Genomic DNA, 13940 nt, shown 5'->3' with positions numbered 1-13940 from the left:
AAAGTCTTAAGAAAACCTGATTTCTTTTTATTCTTATGGATAATACAAGTTTATAAGCACTTGTATTCATTTGTTTAATATTTGTTTGTATTATTACTATTGTACTTGATTTAATCATATATAGACTTTATCTAGGCACATGTGGGGCTGCTTCTGTTCAAATGTTTCAGCGTCCACTGTACCAGAAGGGTCCAACCATCCACCCGAAGAGATGCCCCTTGCAGTGGAGTTGGCTACTGATGACAACACACCAATGAGGCGATGGCTCATAGCGGGACTGGATGAGGTAAGAATAGGTATTGAAACCTTATTTATATCAATATTTGTAAAAAAGATAATGATAATAGTGATGAGTAAAATGCATACAGATAGTGAGAGATCAAGGGTTTAACTAGTAATGGCTGGTGATTATGGTCTTGCATTCGGAGAATGATGATGAGGAGGCGGTTGAAGATAAGGATGGGGATGAGGATGAAAAACAAGAATAATGCTTATGCACTGGTGGCGCTGGTGATGATGAAGATGGTGGTGGCGGTAGTGGTGGTGATGTTGCTGCTGGTGCTGCTGATGATGATGATGAAGATGATGATGAAGATGATATAAATGATGATGATGATGATGATGATGATACTGTTGTTGCTGCTGCTGCCGTTGCTGCTGCTGCTGCTGCTGTTATTGATGATGATGAGGATAAGGATGATTATTACAGAGGATGATTGTGACATATGAAAACATTGATCGATAAAGGGAAGAAGAAGAAGAAGAAGAAGAAGAAGAAGAAGAAGAAGAAGAAGAAGAAGAAGAAGAAGAAGAAGAAGATTATTGCTTACTTTGGCATTCAAGATATTCACATTGCAAAACAGGCTGATGAAGCGATCCGTTCATACTTTTCAAGTTTTGCCCATTCAAATTTAATTACTCTAATTTACTCAGGTTGACGGGATGCGGCTTTACCAGCACTGGAGCTCGCTTCCTCTGCTGCTGTAGACAACACCATCAACAAAGTTATGTTTCATTTTGCTCGCTTTTTCATAATTTATTGAAAGTCCGAAAATCTGTTGCTATCAAAAAGTCAAATTATCTTTTTTAAACATATACACATAAATGGATAGGCATTTTCTGTTGGTTTTTGAAATCTTACAGTGAACATGTTAAAAGGCACCAGCATTGTTCCCAAGATCTCTTAAACCGAACCCGTGTAGTAGAAAATGTTTATTTAGTTTCCGTGTATTTCAATAAATATAGTATTGTATATTGGATGGGTCTTCGGGCTTTTTAGATTGAATGTTATTAATGATATATTCATCACATGGAAAGTCTTAAGAAAACCTGATTTCTTTTTATTCTTATGGATAATACAAGTTTATAAGCACTTGTATTCATTTGTTTAATATTTGTTTGTATTATTACTATTGTACTTGATTTAATCATATATAGACTTTATCTAGGCACATGTGGTGCTGCTTCTGTTCAAATGTTTCAGCGTCCACTGTACCAGAAGGGTCCAACCATCCACCCGAAGAGATGCCCCTTGCAGTGGAGTTGGCTACTGATGACAACACACCAATGAGGCGATGGCTCATAGCGGGACTGGATGAGGTAAGAATAGGTATTGAAACCTTATTTATATCAATATTTGTAAAAAAGATAATGATAATAGTGATGAGTAAAATGCATACAGATAGTGAGAGATCAAGGGTTTAACTAGTAATGGCTGGTGATTATGGTCTAGAAGAAGAAGAAGAAGAAGAAGAAGATTATTGCTTACTTTGGCATTCAAGATATTCACATTGCAAAACAGGCTGATGAAGCGATCCGTTCATACTTTTCAAGTTTTGCCCATTCAAATTTAATTACTCTAATTTACTCAGGTTGACGGGATGCGGCTTTACCAGCACTGGAGCTCGCTTCCTCTGCTGCTGTAGACAACACCATCAACAAAGTTATGTTTCATTTTGCTCGCTTTTTCATAATTTATTGAAAGTCCGAAAATCTGTTGCTATCAAAAAGTCAAATTATCTTTTTTAAACATATACACATAAATGGATAGGCATTTTCTGTTGGTTTTTGAAATCTTACAGTGAACATGTTAACAGGCACCAGCATTGTTCCCAAGATCTCTTAAACCGAACCCGTGTAGTAGAAAATGTTTATTTAGTTTCCGTGTATTTCAATAAATATAGTATTGTATATTGGATGGGTCTTCGGGCTTTTTAGATTGAATGTTATTAATGATATATTCATCACATGGAAAGTCTTAAGAAAACCTGATTTCTTTTTATTCTTATGGATAATACAAGTTTATAAGCACTTGTATTCATTTGTTTAATATTTGTTTGTATTATTACTATTGTACTTGATTTAATCATATATAGACTTTATCTAGGCACATGTGGTGCTGCTTCTGTTCAAATGTTTCAGCGTCCACTGTACCAGAAGGGTCCAACCATCCACCCGAAGAGATGCCCCTTGCAGTGGAGTTGGCTACTGATGACAACACACCAATGAGGCGATGGCTCATAGCGGGACTGGATGAGGTAAGAATAGGTATTGAAACCTTATTTATATCAATATTTGTAAAAAAGATAATGATAATAGTGATGAGTAAAATGCATACAGATAGTGAGAGATCAAGGGTTTAACTAGTAATGGCTGGTGATTATGGTCTTGCATTCGAAGAATGATGATGAGGAGGCGGTTGAAGATAAGGATGGGGATGAGGATGAAAAACAAGAATAATGCTTATGCACTGGTGGCGCTGGTGATGATGAAGATGGTGGTGGCGGTAGTGGTGGTGATGTTGCTGCTGGTGCTGCTGATGATGATGAAGAAGATGAAGAAGATGATGAAGATGATATAAATGATGAAGATGATGATGATACTGTTGTTGCTGCTGCTGCCGTTGCTGCTGCTGCTGCTGCTATTGATGATGATGAGGATAAGGATGATTATTACAGAGGATGATTGTGACATATGAAAACATTGATCGGTAAAGGGAAGAAGAAGAAGAAGAAGAAGAAGAAGAAGAAGAAGAAGAAGAAGAAGAAGAAGAAGAAGAAGAAGAAGAAGAAGAAGAAGAAGAAGATTATTGCTTACTTTGGCATTTCAAGATATTCACATTGCAAAACAGGCTGATGAAGCGATCCGTTCATACTTTTCAAGTTTTGCCTATTCAAATTTAAATACTCTAATTTACTCAGGTTGACGGGATGCGGCTTTACCAGCACTTGAGTTCGCTTCCTCTGCTGCTGTAGACAACACCATCAACAAAGTTATGTTTCATTTTGCTCGCTTTTTCATAATTTATTGAAAGTCCGAAAATCTGTTGCTATCAAAAAGTCAAATTATCTTTTTTAAACATATACACATAAATGGATAGGCATTTTCTGTTGGTTTTTGAAATCTTACAGTGAACATGTTAAAAGGCACCAGCATTGTTCCCAAGATCTCTTAAACCGAACCCGAGTAGTAGAAAATGTTTATTTAGTTTCCGTGTATTTCAATAAATATAGTATTGTATATTGGATGGGTCTTCGGGCTTTTTAGATTGAATGTTATTAATGATATATTCATCACATGGAAAGTCTTAAGAAAACCTGATTTCTTTTTATTCTTATGGATAATACAAGTTTATAAGCACTTGTATTCATATGTTTAATATTTGTTTGTATTATTACTATTGTACTTGATTTAATCATATATAGACTTTATCTAGGCACATGTGGTGCTGCTTCTGTTCAAATGTTTCAGCGTCCACTGTACCAGAAGGGTCCAACCATCCACCCGAAGAGATGCCCCTTGCAGTGGAGTTGGCTACTGATGACAACACACCAATGAGGCGATGGCTCATAGCGGGACTGGATGAGGTAAGAATAGGTATTGAAACCTTATTTATATCAATATTTGTAAAAAAGATCATGATAATAGTGATGAGTAAAATGCATACAGATAGTGAGAGATCAAGGGTTTAACTAGTAATGGCTGGTGATTATGGTCTTGCATTCGGAGAATGATGATGAGGAGGCGGTTGAAGATAAGGATGGGAATGAGGATGAAAAACAAGAATAATGCTTATGCACTGGTGGCGCTGGTGATGATGAAGATGGTGGTGGCGGTAGTGGTGATGATGTTGCTGCTGGTGCTGCTGATGATGATGAAGAAGATGATGATGAAGATGATATAAATGATGGAGATGATGATGATATTGTTGTTGTTGCAGCTGCTGCCGTTGCTGCTGCTGCTGCTGCTGCTGTTATTGATGATGATGAGGATAAGGATGATTATTACAGAGGATGATTGTGACATATGAAAACATTGATCGATAAAGGGAAGAAGAAGAAGAAGAAGAAGAAGAAGAAGAAGAAGAAGAAGAAGAAGAAGATTATTGCTTACTTTGGCATTCAAGATATTCACATTGCAAAACAGGCTGATGAAGCGATCCGTTCATACTTTTCAAGTTTTGCCCATTCAAATTTAATTACTCTAATTTACTCAGGTTGACAGGATGTGGCTTTACCAGCACTGGAGTTCGCTTCCTCTGCTGCTGTAGACAACACCATCAACAAAGTTATGTTTCATTTTGCTCGCTTTTTCATAATTTATTGAAAGTCCGAAAATCTGTTGCTATCAAAAAGTCAAATTATCTTTTTTAAACATATACACATAAATGGATAGGCATTTTCTGTTGGTTTTGAAATCTTACAGTGAACATGTTAAAAGGCACCAGCATTGTTCCCAAGATCTCTTAAACCGAACCCGAGTAGTAGAAAATGTTTATTTAGTTTCCGTGTATTTCAATAAATATAGTATTGTATATTGGATGGGTCTTCGGGCTTTTTAGATTGAATGTTATTAATGATATATTCATCACATGGAAAGTCTTAAGAAAACCTGATTTCTTTTTATTCTTATGGATAATACAAGTTTATAAGCACTTGTATTCATTTGTTTAATATTTGTTTGTATCATTACTATTGTACTTGATTTAATCATATATAGACTTTATCTAGGCACATGTGGTGCTGCTTCTGTTCAAATGTTTCAGCGTCCACTGTACCAGAAGGGTCCAACCATCCACCCGAAGAGATGCCCCTTGCAGTGGAGTTGGCTACTGATGACAACACACCAATGAGGCGATGGCTCATAGCGGGACTGGATGAGGTAAGAATAGGTATTGAAACCTTATTTATATCAATATTTGTAAAAAAGATAATGATAATAGTGATGAGTAAAATGCATACAGATAGTGAGAGATCAAGGGTTTAACTAGTAATGACTGGTGATTATGGTCTTGCATTCGGAGAATGATGAGGAGGAGGCGGTTGAAGATAAGGATGGGGATGAGGATGAAAAACAAGAATAATGCTTATGCACTGGTGGCGCTGGTGATGATGAAGATGGTGGTGGCGGTAGTGGTGGTGATGTTGCTGCTGGTGCTGCTGATGATGATGAAGAAGATGAAGATGATGATGAAGATGATATAAATGATGAAGATGATGATGATACTGTTGTTGTTGCTGCTGCTGCCGTTGCTGCTGCTGCTGCTGCTGTTATTGATGATGATGAGGATAAGGATGATTATTACAGAGGATGATTGTGACATATGAAAACATTGATCGATAAAGGGAAGAAGAAGAAGAAGAAGAAGAAGAAGAAGAAGAAGAAGAAGAAGAAGAAGAAGAAGAAGAAGAAGATTATTGCTTACTTTGGCATTCAAGATATTCACATTGCAAAACAGGCTGATGAAGCGATCCGTTCATACTTTTCAAGTTTTGCCCATTCAAATTTAAATACTCTAATTTACTCAGGTTGACGGGATGTGGCTTTACCAGCACTGGAGTTCGCTTCCTCTGCTGCTGTAGACAACACCATCAACAAAGTTATGTTTCAGTTTGCTCGCTTTTTCATAATTTATTGAAAGTCCGAAAATCTGTTGCTATCAAAAAGTCAAATTATCTTTTTTAAACATATACACATAAATAGATAGGCATTTTCTGTTGGTTTTTGAAATCTTACAGTGAACATGTTAAAAGGCACCAGCATTGTTCCCAAGATCTCTTAAACCGAACCCGAGTAGTAGAAAATGTTTATTTATTTCCGTGTATTTCAATAAATATAGTATTGTATATTGGATGGGTCTTCGGGCTTTTTAGATTGAATGTTATTAATGATATATTCATCACATGGAAAGTCTTAAGAAAACCTGATTTCTTTTTATTCTTATGGATAATACAAGTTTATAAGCACTTGTATTCATTTGTTTAATATTTGTTTGTATTATTACTATTGTACTTGATTTAATCATATATAGACTTTATCTAGGCACACGTGGTGCTGCTTCTGTTCAAATGTTTCAGCGTCCACTGTACCAGAAGGGTCCAACCATCCACCCGAAGAGATGCCCCTTGCAGTGGAGTTGGCTACTGATGACAACACACCAATGAGGCGATGGCTCATAGCGGGACTGGATGAGGTAAGAATAGGTAATGAAACCTTATTTATATCAATATTTGTAAAAAAAGATAATGATAATAGTGATGAGTAAAATGCATACAGATAGTGAGAGATCAAGGGTTTAACTAGTAATGGCTGGTGATTATGGTCTTGCATTCGGAGAATGATGAGGAGGAGGCGGTTGAAGATAAGGATGGGAATGAGGATGAAAAACAAGAATAATGCTTATGCACTGGTGGCGCTGGTGATGATGAAGATGGTGGTGGCGGTAGTGGTGGTGATGTTGCTGCTTGTGCTGCTGATGATGATGATGAAGAAGATGAAGATGATGATGAAGATGATATAAATGATGAAGATGATGATGATACTGTTGTTGTTGCTGCTGCTGCTGCTGCTGTTATTGATGATGATGAGGATAAGGATGATTATTACAGAGGATGATTGTGACATATGAAAACATTGATCGATAAAGGGAAGAAGAAGAAGAAGAAGAAGAAGAAGAAGAAGAAGAAGAAGAAGAAGAAGAAGATTATTGCTTACTTTGGCATTCAAGATATTCACATTGCAAAACAGTCTGATGAAGCGATCCGTTCATACTTTTCAAGTTTTGCCCATTCAAATTTAATTACTCTAATTTACTCAGGTTGACGGGATGCGGCTTTACCAGCACTGGAGTTCGCTTCCTCTGCTGCTGTAGACAACACCATCAACAAAGTTATGTTTCATTTTGCTCGCTTTTTCATAATTTATTGAAAGTCCGAAAATCTGTTGCTATCAAAAAGTCAAATTATCTTTTATAAACATATACACATAAATGGATAGGCATTTTCTGTTGGTTTTTTAAATCTTACAGTGAACATGTTAAAAGGCACCAGCATTGTTCCCAAGATCTCTTAAACCGAACCCGAGTAGTAGAAAATGTTTATTTAGTTTCCGTGTATTTCAATAAGTATAGTATTGTATATTGGATGGGTCTTCGGGCTTTTTAGATTGAATGTTATTAATGATATATTCATCACATGGAAAGTCTTAAGAAAACCTGATTTCTTTTTATTCTTATGGATAATACAAGTTTATAAGCACTTGTATTCATTTGTTTAATATTTGTTTGTATTATTACTATTGTACTTGATTTAATCATATATAGAGTCTATCTAGGCACATGTGGTGCTGCTTCTGTTCAAATGTTTCAGCGTCCACTGTACCAGAAGGGTCCAACCATCCACCCGAAGAGATGCCCCTTGCAGTGGAGTTGGCTACTGATGACAACACACCAATGAGGCGATGGCTCATAGCGGGACTGGATGAGGTAAGAATAGGTATTGAAACCTTATTTATATCAATATTTGTAAAAAAGATAATGATAATAGTGATGAGTAAAATGCATACAGATAGTGAGAGATCAAGGGTTTAACTAGTAATGGCTGGTGATTATGGTCTTGCATTCGGAGAATGATGAGGAGGAGGCGGTTGAAGATAAGGATGGGGATGAGGATGAAAAACAAGAATAATGCTTATGCACTGGTGGCGCTGGTGATGATGAAGATGGTGGTGGCGGTAGTGGTGGTGATGTTGCTGCTGGTGCTGCTGCTGATGATGAAGAAGATGAAGATGATGATGAAGATCATATAAATGATGAAGATGATGATGATACTGTTGTTGTTGCTGCTGCTGCTGCCGTTGCTGCTGCTGCTGCTGCTGTTATTGATGATGATGAGGATAAGGATGATTATTACAGAGGATGATTGTGACATATGAAAACATTGATCGATAAAGGGAAGAAGAAGAAGAAGAAGAAGAAGAAGAAGAAGAAGAAGAAGAAGAAGAAGAAGAAGAAGAAGATTATTGCTTACTTTGGCATTCAAGATATTCACATTGCAAAACAGGCTGATGAAGCGATCCGTTCATACTTTTCAAGTTTTGCCCATTCAAATTTAAATACTCTAATTTACTCAGGTTGACGGGATGTGGCTTTACCAGCACTGGAGTTCGCTTCCTCTGCTGCTGTAGACAACACCATCAACAAAGTTATGTTTCAGTTTGCTCGCTTTTTCATAATTTATTGAAAGTCCGAAAATCTGTTGCTATCAAAAAGTCAAATTATCTTTTTTAAACATATACACATAAATAGATAGGCATTTTCTGTTGGTTTTTGAAATCTTACAGTGAACATGTTAAAAGGCACCAGCATTGTTCCCAAGATCTCTTAAACCGAACCCGAGTAGTAGAAAATGTTTATTTATTTCCGTGTATTTCAATAAATATAGTATTGTATATTGGATGGGTCTTCGGGCTTTTTAGATTGAATGTTATTAATGATATATTCATCACATGGAAAGTCTTAAGAAAACCTGATTTCTTTTTATTCTTATGGATAATACAAGTTTATAAGCACTTGTATTCATTTGTTTAATATTTGTTTGTATTATTACTATTGTACTTGATTTAATCATATATAGACTTTATCTAGGCACACGTGGTGCTGCTTCTGTTCAAATGTTTCAGCGTCCACTGTACCAGAAGGGTCCAACCATCCACCCGAAGAGATGCCCCTTGCAGTGGAGTTGGCTACTGATGACAACACACCAATGAGGCGATGGCTCATAGCGGGACTGGATGAGGTAAGAATAGGTAATGAAACCTTATTTATATCAATATTTGTAAAAAAAGATAATGATAATAGTGATGAGTAAAATGCATACAGATAGTGAGAGATCAAGGGTTTAACTAGTAATGGCTGGTGATTATGGTCTTGCATTCGGAGAATGATGAGGAGGAGGCGGTTGAAGATAAGGATGGGAATGAGGATGAAAAACAAGAATAATGCTTATGCACTGGTGGCGCTGGTGATGATGAAGATGGTGGTGGCGGTAGTGGTGGTGATGTTGCTGCTTGTGCTGCTGATGATGATGAAGAAGATGAAGATGATGATGAAGATGATATAAATGATGAAGATGATGATGATACTGTTGTTGTTGCTGCTGCTGCTGCTGCTGTTATTGATGATGATGAGGATAAGGATGATTATTACAGAGGATGATTGTGACATATGAAAACATTGATCGATAAAGGGAAGAAGAAGAAGAAGAAGAAGAAGAAGAAGAAGAAGAAGAAGAAGAAGAAGAAGAAGAAGATGAAGAAGATTATTGCTTACTTTGGCATTCAAGATATTCACATTGCAAAACAGTCTGATGAAGCGATCCGTTCATACTTTTCAAGTTTTGCCCATTCAAATTTAATTACTCTAATTTACTCAGGTTGACGGGATGCGGCTTTACCAGCACTGGAGTTCGCTTCCTCTGCTGCTGTAGACAACACCATCAACAAAGTTATGTTTCATTTTGCTCGCTTTTTCATAATTTATTGAAAGTCCGAAAATCTGTTGCTATCAAAAAGTCAAATTATCTTTTATAAACATATACACATAAATGGATAGGCATTTTCTGTTGGTTTTTTAAATCTTACAGTGAACATGTTAAAAGGCACCAGCATTGTTCCCAAGATCTCTTAAACCGAACCCGAGTAGTAGAAAATGTTTATTTAGTTTCCGTGTATTTCAATAAGTATAGTATTGTATATTGGATGGGTCTTCGGGCTTTTTAGATTGAATGTTATTAATGATATATTCATCACATGGAAAGTCTTAAGAAAACCTGATTTCTTTTTATTCTTATGGATAATACAAGTTTATAAGCACTTGTATTCATTTGTTTAATATTTGTTTGTATTATTACTATTGTACTTGATTTAATCATATATAGACTTTATCTAGGCACATGTGGTGCTGCTCCTGTTCAAATGTTTCAGCGTCCACTGTACCAGAAGGGTCCAACCATCCACCCGAAGAGATGCCCCTTGCAGTGGAGTTGGCTACTGATGACAACACACCAATGAGGCGATGGCTCATAGCGGGACTGGATGAGGTAAGAATAGGTATTGAAACCTTATTTATATCAATATTTGTAAAACAGATAATGATAATAGTGATGAGTAAAATGCATACAGATAGTGAGAGATCAAGGGTTTAACTAGTAATGGCTGGTGATTATGGTCTAGAAGAAGAAGAAGAAGAAGAAGAAGATTATTGCTTACTTTGGCATTCAAGATATTCACATTGCAAAACAGGCTGATGAAGCGATCCGTTCATACTTTTCAAGTTTTGCCCATTCAAATTTAATTACTCTAATTTACTCAGGTTGACGGGATGCGGCTTTACCAGCACTGGAGTTCGCTTCCTCTGCTGCTGTAGACAACACCATCAACAAAGTTATGTTTCATTTTGCTCGCTTTTTCATAATTTATTGAAAGTCCGAAAATCTGTTGCTATCAAAAAGTCAAATTATCTTTTTTAAACATATACACATAAATGGATAGGCATTTTCTGTTGGTTTTTGAAATCTTACAGTGAACATGTTAAAAGGCACCAGCATTGTTCCCAAGATCTCTTAAACCGAACCCGAGTAGTAGAAAATGTTTATTTAGTTTCCGTGTATTTCAATAAATATAGTATCGTATATTGGATGGGTCTTCGGGCTTTTTAGATTGAATGTTATTAATGATATATTCATCACATGGAAAGTCTTAAGAAAACCTGATTTCTTTTTATTCTTATGGATAATACAAGTTTATAAGCACTTGTATTCATTTGTTTAATATTTGTTTGTATTATTACTATTGTACTTGATTTAATCATATATAGAGTCTATCTAGGCACATGTGGGGCTGCTTCTGTTCAAATGTTTCAGCGTCCACTGTACCAGAAGGGTCCAACCATCCACCCGAAGAGATGCCCCTTGCAGTGGAGTTGGCTACTGATGACAACACACCAATGAGGCGATGGCTCATAGCGGGACTGGATGAGGTAAGAATAGGTATTGAAACCTTATTTATATCAATATTTGTAAAAAAGATAATGATAATAGTGATGAGTAAAATGCATACAGATAGTGAGAGATCAAGGGTTTAACTAGTAATGGCTGGTGATTATGGTCTTGCATTCGGAGAATGATGAGGAGGAGGCGGTTGAAGATAAGGATGGGGATGAGGATGAAAAACAAGAATAATGCTTATGCACTGGTGGCGCTGGTGATGATGAAGATGGTGGTGGCGGTAGTGGTGGTGATGTTGCTGCTGGTGCTGCTGCTGATGATGAAGAAGATGAAGATGATGATGAAGATGATATAAATGATGAAGATGATGATGATACTGTTGTTGTTGTTGCTGCTGCTGCTGCCGTTGCTGCTGCTGCTGCTGCTGTTATTGATGATGATGAGGATAAGGATGATTATTACAGAGGATGATTGTGACATATGAAAACATTGATCGATAAAGGGAAGAAGAAGAAGAAGAAGAAGAAGAAGAAGAAGAAGAAGAAGAAGAAGAAGAAGAAGAAGAAGAAGAAGAAGAAAAAGAAGAAGATGAAGAAGATTATTGCTTACTTTGGCATTCAAGATATTCACATTGCAAAACAGGCTGATGAAGCGATCCGTTCATACTTTTCAAGTTTTGCCCATTCAAATTTAATTACTCTTATTTACTCAGGTTGACGGGATGCGGCTTTACCAGCACTGGAGTTCGCTTCCTCTGCTGCTGTAGACAACACCATCAACAAAGTTATGTTTCATTTTGCTCGCTTTTTCATAATTTATTGAAAGTCCGAAAATCTGTTGCTATCAAAAAGTCAAATTATCTTTTTTAAACATATACACATAAATGGATAGGCATTTTCTGTTGGTTTTTGAAATCTTACAGTGAACATGTTAAAAGGCACCAGCATTGTTCCCAAGATCTCTTAAACCGAACCCGAGTAGTAGAAAATGTTTATTTAGTTTTCGTGTATTTCAATAAATATAGTATCGTATATTGGATGGGTCTTCGGGCTTTTTAGATTGAATGTTATTAATGATATATTCATCACATGGAAAGTCTTAAGAAAACCTGATTTCTTTTTATTCTTATGGATAATACAAGTTTATAAGCACTTGTATTCATTTGTTTAATATTTGTTTGTATTATTACTATTGTACTTGATTTAATCATATATAGAGTCTATCTAGGCACATGTGGTGCTGCTTCTGTTCAAATGTTTCAGCGTCAACTGTACCAGAAGGGTCCAACCATCCACCCGAAGAGATGCCCCTTGCAGTGGAGTTGGCTACTGATGACAACACACCAATGAGGCGATGGCTCATAGCGGGACTGGATGAGGTAAGAATAGGTATTGAAACCTTATTTATATCAATATTTGTAAAAAAGATAATGATAATAGTGATGAGTAAAATGCATACAGATAGTGAGAGATCAAGGGTTTAACTAGTAATGGCTGGTGATTATGGTCTTGCATTCGGAGAATGATGATGATGAGGCGGTTGAAGATAAGGATGGGGATGAGGATGAAAAACAAGAATAATGCTTATGCACTGGTGGCGCTGGTGATGATGAAGATGGTGGTGGCGGTAGTGGTGGTGATGTTGCTGCTGGTACTGCTGCTGATGATGAAGAAGATGAAGATGATGATGAAGATGATATAAATGATGAAGATGATGATGATACTGTTGTTGTTGCTGCTGCTGCTGCCGTTGCTGCTGCTGCTGCTGCTGTTATTGATGATGATGAGGATAAGGATGATTATTACAGAGTATGATTGTGACATATGAAAACATTGATCGATAAAGGGAAGAAGAAGAAGAAGAAGAAGAAGAAGAAGAAGAAGAAGAAGAAGAAGAAGAAGAAGAAGAAGAAGAAGAAGAAGAAGAAGAAAAAGAAGAAGGAGAAGAAGAAGAAGAAGAAGAAGAAGAAGAAGAAGAAGATTATTGCTTACTTTGGCATTCAAGATATTCACATTGCAAAACAGGCTGATGAAGCGATCCGTTCATACTTTTCAAGTTTTGCCCATTCAAATTTAATTACTCTAATTTACTCAGGTTGACGGGATGCGGCTTTACCAGCACTGGAGTTCGCTTCCTCTGCTGCTGTAGACAACACCATCAACAAAGTTATGTTTCATTTTGCTCGCTTTTTCATAATTTATTGAAAGTCCGAAAATCTGTTGCTATCAAAAAGTCAAATTATCTTTTTTAAACATATACACATAAATGGATAGGCATTTTCTGTTGGTTTTTGAAATCTTACAGTGAACATGTTAAAAGGCACCAGCATTGTTCCCAAGATCTCTTAAACCGAACCCGAGTAGTAGAAAATGTTTATTTAGTTTTCGTGTATTTCAATAAATATAGTATTGTATATTGGATGGGTCTTCGGGCTTTTTAGATTGAATGTTATTAATGATATATTCATCACATGGAAAGTCTTAAGAAAACCTGATTTCTTTTTATTCTTATGGATAATACAAGTTTATAAGCACTTGTATTCATTTGTTTAATATTTGTTTGTATTATTACTATTGTACTTGATTTAATCATATATAGACTTTATCTAGGCACATGTGGTGCTGCTTCTGTTCAAATGTTTCAGCGTCCACTGTACCA

This window comes from Mya arenaria, chromosome 8 (assembly GCF_026914265.1).
Source record: "Mya arenaria isolate MELC-2E11 chromosome 8, ASM2691426v1".
Lineage (NCBI taxonomy): Eukaryota > Metazoa > Mollusca > Bivalvia > Myida > Myidae > Mya > Mya arenaria.
Note: the sequence above shows the minus strand (reverse complement) of the source record.